Source organism: Anguilla rostrata, chromosome 17, assembly GCF_018555375.3.
Source record: "Anguilla rostrata isolate EN2019 chromosome 17, ASM1855537v3, whole genome shotgun sequence".
NCBI classification, from domain to species: Eukaryota; Metazoa; Chordata; class Actinopteri; order Anguilliformes; family Anguillidae; genus Anguilla; species Anguilla rostrata.
Window position 1 is genome coordinate 23,730,783 of NC_057949.1, and position 11,025 is coordinate 23,741,807.

Below are 11,025 nucleotides of genomic sequence, written 5' to 3' on the forward strand. Positions count from 1 at the left end.
AATGATGTGAGCCATGTCTCATAGTGTGCTTTGCTGTAAGTCATGTGCATGTGAAGAAAAGAAAACCATGAACTTCTCCTTTTAGGCCCTAGCACAGCACCTTTACTGGTTTCAACAGAACTTTGACCAGGCCACTCTTTAATTAATCAATGTATTGCTGCCAAACACCAAATTACACTTTAGCTGCAACTCGGCGACAGATGACCGGACATTCTCCTTAATCATTTTCTGGTACGGAGTAGAATTCATGGTTTCTTCAGTAATGGCAGGTCGTTACAGCTCTCGAGGCAGCACAGCATCCCCACACCATCACACTGCCACCAACTCTATGTTGTTGTTATTGTTGACGCAGTCTAATCACGTCCTGCACAGGCATTCTCAGTCACCCGAGGAAGAGTTGCTCTTCTGTTTTTACCTACATATCGCACTAATGCACGAGCAGCATTTTATACCGTACACGCCACAGGGCATGATAGAATGTTAATTGCTTAATTGTATCATGCAATACACCTGTATGGAAGCATCCGCACTCGCCGTGTTTCCTCGGCGAATGCAGGTGTCATTTATTATTCGGGGTTTTCCTTTAATTCGTCACCTGCCTGTATATGGGCTGCATGCTTATAAGCAACATGTGGATGTCGATGTCGCATTAAGAGAAACATCAGCAGGGAAATTATGCTATTCCCATTTTCTGCTTGGCCATGGTCAAGAAACATAAACTACAACACACAAACAGAGAGAGATATGTCACATGTTGCATTTTTCTTTTCGATAGTTAGTTTTATTTTCGATTAGCTAACAAATGCTCGGCGCCAGCAGACGAAGAACAACTCAAAGGTAAGAAAAAGACAAAGACAAAACAAAGGTAAGAAACTGAACACTTGACGGCGATTTTGATGATGACAAATAAAACACTGCGAGGGACAGTAAAATATTATTATTTTTAATTCATATATGTGCTTCATAAAGCTGAGTGTTGAAATGCAGACAGAATCCGAATATGTCTATTGTTTACTTCCAAAACATGTATTTTACTGTTAACGCAATGCATAAAGCACGGTAGGCTAGGCTATAAATACATAAATAGCCTCCCCTAAATGAGCTCCCGGTAATAAATGGTTCGAATTCACGCCTGACACCCGCTGCTTTGTCGCTCAAACAGCTGTACGAAAGTGAGGGATAATGATTGTTGTCAACAGACATCCGTGCGACACACGGAGACAACGACAGTGATTCAACAAAACAAAACTTCACTCCTGTATGGTTTGGTAAATACGGAAAAGGATGTAACAAACTAATTAAAAGTTTTCCATCTCCTATGTGGGTAAATGCATGCGGTCAATTAGGTAATATTTCTGTCATCTCGAAAAAATGAATATGCCAAAACAAATAACGTTAACTTACATCCCTTACACACTTCTAAATGCTATAGAAGCGCTTGGATTGCCCAAAAGAAAGCTTCAGTTCATATGAAACATTTTTTCTTCATATTCACATTTGGTGTTATCAACAAACTTGTTTCAAGCAAACACCGACGTCCAATTGCCTATCGTGAAAACGAACCATTAACATGCAGTTCTTTCAAAACGCATAACCCAATCACTGCCAACAAAGCGCGAGACACTTTCCTTATGTCTCTTGCAGTGGGCACCGTCTTCTCAGAATGCATAATCACTGGCCACACCAAAACGAGTGGAATGCCCGTGAGATGCGAAACTCCGTTAATAACGGTATGCACACACATACAGCTGAAACGGATCTATTGCGCACTAATCAGAAATTGCCACCAGAGGGTAGTGTTCTCAAATAAATTAAAAACCATTAAACCAGCCACTTATTGGGGTAGAAACCATATAAAGTGTCCACATTTTCATTTCCCCCGAAACGGTTGAATTTTGAAATTAGAAAATTTTAAATTATTTCAAATTATGGCTCTTGATTAAGCAATCTGCTCTTTACACACATGAGAGTTCAGAGGTAGTAAATGTTTTGACTTACAGACTACTGGTAAATTTTTGACACGTGACAGGGCTCTCATACTTGATTAATTGCTGTAGGGTCTTTAAAAACAAACTGAGTGATAAATTGTAAATGAGGTTGAAGCAATATTTTGAAAAACAAACAACAAACATTAAGGTGGCACAGTATGCAATAATCATTTTAATTTGTTTTTCTCCTTGCTCCCGCCCATTACCACTTCCTGTTTCATCTTCTACACATCAGGACTGTACCGCCAGCCCAGGCTGAGCGTTGCTGAAGTGAGGACTGGCTTGTATGCCGCATGTGGAGAGAGAGAAAGCAATTCTTCAGATGAATTTTGAAGAATTGCTTTTTCGTCAAACGGAAAATTTAATGTTTCATTATTTTTGGAGGAGAACTAAAAAAAATAAATAAATAAATAAGGGCGCTGACTCTGTCCTGAGGACCTAGCCTCTCTCTCTCTCTCTCTCTCTCTCTCTCTGGACCTACTAACCATCACCCGCCAGAGAGCGACATGCTCCATTTGCAGCTTAGGCACTGGGCAGAAGCTTTTAACCAAAGCAGCTAATGAAAAGCGTGTTCAATGCGTTGGGTGAACTGCTACTACAGACGTGTAAATGAAGCTGCAATAAGATTAGCACTGTCACAAGACCTGCAAGATAAAGGGAGAGGAGGTTTAGTACTTTAAAAAAATAACAACATCAATCGTGGGATAATCTGAAAAGGCGTGTTTTCACACACACCTCCTCTTGCAAGAGGACCTGTTACCTTAATCTTACAGCAAGCATTGGACCATTACCTGTACAAAAATTCTCAAGCAAAAAAGTACCACCAATAACAAGGTCGTATGCAGAGTTTGATAAAATCAAGGCAGTCTGATGAAATCAGTTTCAACCTGACGCACTTGCCTGTCAGAGGAAATATGAGTCAAGTTCAATCTGACAGCCTGGCAGTCTGATAACAACAGCAGCATTGCATTAGACTGTCAGGCACTGTGTGATAGGGTCTGTCACTATCTGATAGAATGAATCACTATCTGATAGAGTGGTGCAGTCTGATAGAATCAGTCACTATCTGATCGTGTGGTGCGGTCTGATAGCTAGTCAGTATCTAATAGCATGGTGCAGTCTGAAAGTTTGTCACTATCTGATTGTGTGGTGCAGTCAGGTTCAGTCTGAGACAGGCAGTGCTGGTCTCCAAGGGGTTCTTCTTTTCTCCAGGGCAGAGTGCAGTAGCTCCCAGTTATGCGCTCCACAGCGGAAGTGTTTTAACGCGCGTAAGTCAGCCGATGTGTTCTGATGCACTCTCAGTGTTTCTCTGGATACAGGGCCATGATTTCTACAGCCTGTCCAGACTCTGTCGCTTAAGGCACATCTGCCAACTGCCCAGCCAGAAATGTCACGTTTTGCATCTCACTTTTCTTCAGCTGGACTTGATTCAGGACTGTGTTTTTCCACCAAGCTCTTTGAGAGGGCCCATATCCCTACAGATTTCATTATTTATAAGGGACCGTCATGCAATGGTCCCGACAAAACAATGGGTCTGTGAACAATAAGTCTGTGCAGTTTTGATCCCTGCAGATCCTAACAGATGTGAACGATGAACATGCAAGACATCCCTTAGGAAATTACAAAGTTTAGGAGACAGAATGTCAACAATTAACATATAATACTTTAATGAAATGCCATTTAAAAGAAGGATTTAAAGGTTTTACACTGAATGGGGGCCATCACAATTTTCAAGCTCATCAAGCTCAATACTGTTATTCCTACTTTGTGTGTCTAGAATGTAGTTCTCTCTTTCTTACATGAACACAGTCCATTAAATGTCATAAACAATTCATTATTTTACCCTATTCTTCTGAATCCAAAATTCAAACAAGACTAAACTTTCAATTTCTCACAGTTGATTCAGGTTCAAATTATAATGAAACTTTTAAATCTTAGGCAAGCCCTTGTCACCCTGTCATCCTGCATCACGTAAGGCGTGTTGTTCAGACTAACACTGCACCATGAAAATCCAAAGAAACAGTGTCATAGGGAGATATAATTGGGGGGTGTTTAAAATTCTGCATGAACATGCTCCAAGTACAAGGAGTTTGACTGCTTAAAGGTTTCCTCCCTCAATATGGGCCAGATTCTGTTTCTCTCTCGGCGTTTAGAGGCCTTCAGGACCATGGACAGCAGCACCATCCCCCAACAGGCATGCACAGCTGTGTCTGACTGATAATAAACCCAAGCCTGGCTCATTGCTTCTGTCAGGCCTTGTATAAAGGCACAGTCTGATGTGCTTTGTGAGAGATCATTTCAGAAGCCCAGCCACTGAGCTACTCTGTGTGTGTGTGTGTGTGTGTGTGTGTGTGCTAACCCATTTTGAACATCTACTCAGTCATCGTAGGAGGATAGATTTAAATACACATACACGCACGTATGCACACACACACAAATGAAATGATACAGATACATTAAAAAGATTAACGATTAAAGATTAAGCCATTGCAGAAATGAACTTTATTGAGAAAGCACTGGACTGTAATTCTATTAGAGTTCAGCTCTGTCTCCTGTCTGAAGATATTTCTTCCTCTACAGTTGATAAGAATTCTGTCGGTAATTGTAGATGGCTTGACTTTCATAGACAGGGTCATATTTATCAATTAAATGTTTTTTTTTTTTACTTGCGTTTCAGATCCAATATCCCATACACAATCTACAGGCCATTATTTTTACACACACTGAAAATATACCAGTGCGTGTTTTCAGCCTAATTCTGCATATTTAGAATGTCAAAAAGGCCACGATTTACAATTCCCGGTGAGCATACTGAAGCGTAGCGAGGATTTTTGTAAAAAAAATTGCTCCTCCTGAAAGCAATTTGGCGGTGGAAAATTGGTCGGCCGGAATGTGAAACAAATCAGAGAGGCGCTGCACGCTTTTTAAAAAGTCATTTGAAGACGGCGGAGTGAAAAATTTCGCAGGAAGGAGGAATCGCATCGCACCCGGGTCTCAGGAGGAAGAGGTGCAAAGAGAAGGCGTCGGTGACGACAGGCGGAGGAGGATGGAGCGCGCAGGGTCAGCGAAAGATGGAGAGGGAACGCCGAAATGCAAAAAGGCTGGAAGGAAAATGGTGGCAACATTTCACCGGAGGCAGGCTATACGAATACCTTATATGAATTAGGTGAGGTTTTATTACAAGCAGACCTGCATATTATCCCCTACATTCAGCTTGGAGCATCTATCATAAGGGGTTTATGACAAAAGTAAAGGTTGGGGAGGGGGGGGGGGATCAACTCCGTATTAATGCCCATGGTTTTGGAATGAGATGTTCAGCAAGTACATATGGGTGTGATGTTCAGGTGTCCACATACTTTTGAAAACGTGGTGTGTATATGTGTATGTACAGAATGTGTATGATAAGGGGAGTGAAAAGTAATGCTGGCATAACATCCACAAGTAAAGCCGGAGTCCAGGGGAAGCAGCTGAGAAATAGGGGTGTGAATGAGAAGCAGGGGGAGGGGTGGTTGCTGTGGTTACCGTGTTCTGGACCGGTGTAATGTCTTCAGCTGTGCTCTGAGATGCGGGGACAGGGGAATGTGTTCCGGGAGAAGCTGTTGATCAGTCAGTCAGGGGTTGATTGCTTGCACACCCTGCGCTGTCTTCCTGTGACCTCTTCTCATCTGCGGCGAGCATCGCAACGAAGTGCCAACATCAACCTTTCGTTCTTAACCTTCGGTGACCAGATGCTTTTTTAAAAATAATGTGACAGTCGAGTTGACGTGGTACTTCAGCATTCGAGTGCGACGGATCGGAAATCATACACCGTTTTCTGACAGACGCTGCAGCGATGGCAGCTCACTCGGCACTGATTGCAGTAGTTTCAGAAAATGGCTTTAAAATTGGAGTTTATAATGTTCAACGCTTCGGAGCTGTTCTGCTTAAATCCTTCTTCTTTCTAAATTTAAAAAAAAAAGAAACTCTGGCCTTCCAATGTGACTCTCTTCATCATCAACTGTTGTTCTTACAAATGAAGACAGTGGAAAAAAAACCTAGGTTCTCAAAATAATAGTAATGCCGTTTCTGTTCTTCTCATATCTATGGTCACACACTGATTACCCCCTATTACTGTGAAGAATTTTAGACCAGGTGCATAATTTATACAGCAGATGATTACTTTTCCAAAAGTGACCCTTGTGATAAGGCTGACTTTAACAGTGCCATTTGCCTCAAAATGGAGTTTCATATATTCTTTAAGGGACAGGATCTGTCGGGCCGAAACTTCATTTTAGGTGAACATTGTCCGTTAAAAAAATCTTTGAAAAGGCAACCATGGCAACCATGTCTCAAGCGCTTCATGTTAATTGGCTGGCCTGTGACCATGGCGATGTAAAAGGCACACAACGACGCTGGCCCCTCTGAAAAGACAGACTTCCTCAGCCCCTCCCCAGCACTCATGGAAAGACGGAATGGAAAGACGGGAGAGGTCCCGTTGCAGGAAGCCGATGGACGCAGGCCTAACCGGCGAAACTCGGAGCGCGTGGCGACGCCTGTCCCGTGACGGACAGCCACTCGCTCTAACCCCGGGGACTTCCTTCCCTACCGTCCTCTCGGCCTTGTGACTGCTCCCTCATTAGGGCGGCTCCACCATCTGCCCGGCACTCCCTGGTGAGGAGAGGGACGGCAGGGGGGGGTCTTCGCAAGGGGGAGGGTCGCTCGAGGTTCTCATGACTCTTCGGCGATTCTGCTGCAGCGTTTCCTGGTCTCTTTTGTAGCCGTGTTACTGGGAAGTGAATCCAGGACACCTGTGCAGAAGAAGCTGGAGCCTTAGATTGCGTGGACACTGAAAGTAAGCCATTTTGTTTGCAAGCTCAGGTCTGCCATAAATATCGAACAACATTCTAGAAGTTTCCGTTGAAGCTAAATTGACAATTACAGAAGCTGTTTAACTTAAAAACTGGTTCTATGTACCAAGCATTCGCATCATTTTCCATTGTCACTGAAGCTAATTTGAGAGCAAGCATGTCAGGGCAGTGGGCAGCAACCTCAGCTGTTTAAATATCTAGGGCTCAGTGAGCTGCGGCCTGTTTTCATTCATCTTTTGTCTTTGTAACCATGCATCCGTTCTTTTCTCAGCGCAGAAACAGTTTGCCAAATTTATTTGTTCATCTCTGAACTTGCCAAACCGTGTCACCAGAAAAAAAAAATTACAAATGTGCACTTGGTTGTGAATCACATTTCAGGATAAATGTTGACCGAATTGAGACGAAAGCTGAACCCCAGCACAGACGATACGAATGCGAAGCAGACGTTAGGTTTAGGAGGAGGGGGGGGGGGGAGCCGACCCTGTGCTGTAGAAAGCCTGGCAGGGCTCAGCAGCGTTCTCTGAACACCATGACCACGCTGGTCTGTCTTATCCCCGCAGGTGCTGCAGGACACACAAGTGTGGAGAGGCTGCGCTCGCACGGTCTGTGCTAATCCCCTTTCAAAGGCCCTTGATCCACTCCAGAATGCTAAGCTGTGTAGCGCCGATGTAGGCACCGGTCATACTTCACGGTGGACAAGTTCTGCCAAGTCACCAAATCCCTGCGACCCGTGTTGGCCATTGTCACCAACTAAGCTTACAGCAGGCGATTCACTCTTTCTTTGAGCACAGATTAGTGATTCGTTTAACCTTTTGAAGAGTAAGTTTTTTGGAATGCTTTTTCTATTTATTTCAAAAGTACTCCCCTGCTTTCAGTTACCAGTAGTGATTGTTGCATCAGCATTAGAATGTTCAGTTAAGAACATTCTAATCACATATAGCAAACTCCATAACGTTTGGGACAAAGACACATTTCTTATTGATTTGGCTCTGTACTCTATAATTTTAAAATTGTAACAATGAATGTGCATACTGTTAAAACGTAGATTCTCAGCTTTTAGTAAATGGTATTTTTATCCATGTAGAAATTTCTGCACTTTTTATTCATAATCCCCCCGTTTAATTTGTCATTTACCTCAGAGAAACAAGAGGAGATGTTTCTAACTTATGGATATATATGTATGTCTAACACAATGTTCTCCCCGGTGGGTGGGATGGGAGCAGTCACTGCTGTATTAGCTGTGCCCAGGAGCGAGGTGCTCAACCTGAGCCAGGCTGCTTCTGTACAGCAAATACCCAGCTGCACAAATGGAAGTGTTTCACATCAGCACCATAATTTACTGGAGGTGAAGCCTCTTTAGCAGAAAAATTAATGCTTTAATGAGAAATCATGAATTTGTGTGGTGCCAATTAATCTAAATGGGCTGAGAAGTGATGGTTTGCTACTCTGTGCAGACATAACATGTTTAACTTTGCATGCAGTACATACACACACACACACACACTCACATGCATACATATACACTCATGCACACACACACACACACACACACACATGCACACACGCACGCATGCAAGCACGCACACACACACACGCACACACGCACTCACACACTCATAAACACACACACACACACATATCCATCTTAAATACAGCACAAGATGCCTGAGGCAAAAAACTTCTTTACAGCCGAATAATCCATGCATCTTCTCATCTGGTGGCAGCTGTTGTTCAGAATTGAAATTTATTGACCCTGCGCTCAAGGGAACTGTTAATATAATTTGCTTTCTTAGCAGACAGTTTTATTCAAGAAAACGCACCGTGCTTACCCCCGTACATTTTATAATTAGGCTGTGCAATTTCTGGAAGAAACTGAGGTTCAGTATCTTGCGGATGCAGAAAAGCTTGCTTTTCATTAAATCCATGCACAAAAGCAATGTTTTCAGCCATTCAAACAACTGTTCCTTACAACCCTCAGTACTTACGGTCACCCGAGTCACTCTGAAGTATGGTCATACCACCACCGCACACACTAAGCCTACATTCAGCGGATGCCTGCTTCGAAGAAGAGTCTGATTATTTTTTTGAAAGACCTCGATTGAACCACCTCTTTATTAAAAATGATACGTCAGAGTCTGGTTTCACAGGCTGTCCTTCCTGCTGGTGGCAATGGAGTAATTTTTAATGGACTTGAGTCCAACCTGTTCCTCTCGCTGGTGAGGCCCACCGATCCTTTAGGGATGCAAGAATATGGGGGGGGGGGGGAGAGGGTGACTCAGATCTGCCGAATCATCCCTCCCTCCAGGTGTCTACCTCTGTCCCTGAGGTCCAGGAAAGGCACTGAGACACAGAGACTGTACCCCTCGTGAGGGGAAAGGACTGACAGACGCGCGGTATTATGACTTGTACCATTATTATGGGAAATTTTAAAAAATACTCCCGCCGTGGGGATTTATCTTGATTGCCTTCTGAGAGAGGTCAGGGAGCGACCTTCAGCCCATCCCATTTAGTTTCACTTGGGGGTTTTTTGTATTAATTGCCCTATAATAAGAGTGCTCCCTAATATCCTCATTTGCAACCTGGTTTGCAAAAACTTTATATATATATGCATGTTCACAGTAATATTACCGTCAGTGACGTTGTCATATCTGATATAAGACATACTGTATGACAACATATTTTAGACTTTATTTGTGTGTTAAGTAGCCCCCTCATTAAAGCCTGTCGTGGGTGTTGGACAAAGGTGTCAAATGCTGAGCGCTTTATTGAGCTGGGCCGAGAGGAAAATTCAGCAGCTCCAGGCTTATAGCACTGAGCAGAGGTATGGGGCCTGCCCCCAGATTAAAGAGTTCAGAAAGAGCGTCTGGGAGACAGTGGAGGGTTTACCGCTACGGGCTTGTGCTTGAGCAAAACGTACGGAAAAGATGCATTGTGCTTTTGCACAAACAAAGTGGACACCTTCTTAATTAAAAATTTGCAGAGCTATTGCTTATTACGCCTTCCCTAGTGTGAGATGTGCTGACGCTGCACAGATGCAGACCTGGGCGCTGACACTATGTTTGATGCTTCTGAATAATACCCCCCCCCCCCCCCCACCCCATTCTTAATGAGTACCAGGAGCACATCCACAGCAGGCTGCATTTGCCCTGGCCTGACAGTTAAATTATCCAGCACTACATCGTGCACGTAGAACAGAAGCCAAAGAAAATGAGGCGAGATTAAATCGCTTTATTTTGTGGGAGCTTAAAAATAAAACCTTACTGTCAAACGCAGGCCTGCCCCGTCTCTCGCGCAGGGGAACAAATTGTCCTTGTGCGCGCAGGAAGTGTCCTCGTGGCCAGAACGCGGTCTCCATCTTTAACGCTCATCGGTCAGGCGGCATGGCAGCGGCGTCTTGCCGTTGATTACTGGGGCCGGAGAATGACGGAGAGTAATTATAAGCTGAGATCAGAGTTAAATGGGGTCACATCCCTATCCACCGTCATCGTTCAGAACCTTCCACAAAGGGTTTGGATCTGATGTGCTGCGTCAGTGTTGGTTGACGTTTTAGGTGAAAAGTAATCTTGCTGCACAAAAATTATATTAACAGAATACTTCAGATGGAAACAAGTACAATATTCATTTTGCAAAGTAAATATATATTTTTCCAAGTGAAGTTCACTCTCTATCTATATGTCTGTCTGGCTGTCTGTCTGTCTTCTATGTCAAACCCCCCCCCCCCTAAATTTGGGGACATACTCTATAGTAAAGAGCAAAAGAGAGATTAAAGAGAGTAGCTTTTTTTCAACTCTGCTGCCAGTAACAACGCTGTAAGTACCGCGGAGGATTTTTTGAACGCTGGTGAGTTTCAGAGAGAACAATATGGAACCGCAAATTAGTAAGGGGTGTCGCACATTACAGGCGACACCAAACGCCCACGGGGCCTAACGCGTGGGGGAGGGAGAGGCAATCACAGCCGCAATAAGCTAAATAAATGCTTCTGAGAAAATGCCTTCAAATCAGCACCAGTGCGCTTCGACAACCAGATTTCATTTTCAACTCCGCAGATATTCTCGCCTTAGGGACTTTAATGGCCAGGAATTTAAAATACCGCCGGCCCCCCCGCCGCCCCCCCCCATCCCCCGCCACGTACTCACAGGTGATGGATTGTGCATTGCAAAAGGGAAATCACCGAGAAAGAAGACAATGGT

At 43.8% G+C, this 11,025-nt stretch overlaps 1 long non-coding RNA gene across 1 annotated transcript; it reads left to right on the top strand.

The window, feature by feature from the left end:
* Positions 1 to 593: 593 nt before the first annotated feature.
* On the top strand, positions 594 to 2,436 carry LOC135243903 (uncharacterized). The gene is made up of 3 exons (XR_010326832.1): positions 594 to 865; positions 1,645 to 1,730; positions 2,224 to 2,436. It is a non-coding gene; the product is annotated as an uncharacterized LOC135243903 (long non-coding RNA).
* The last annotated feature ends 8,589 nt before the right edge of the window (positions 2,437 to 11,025 follow it).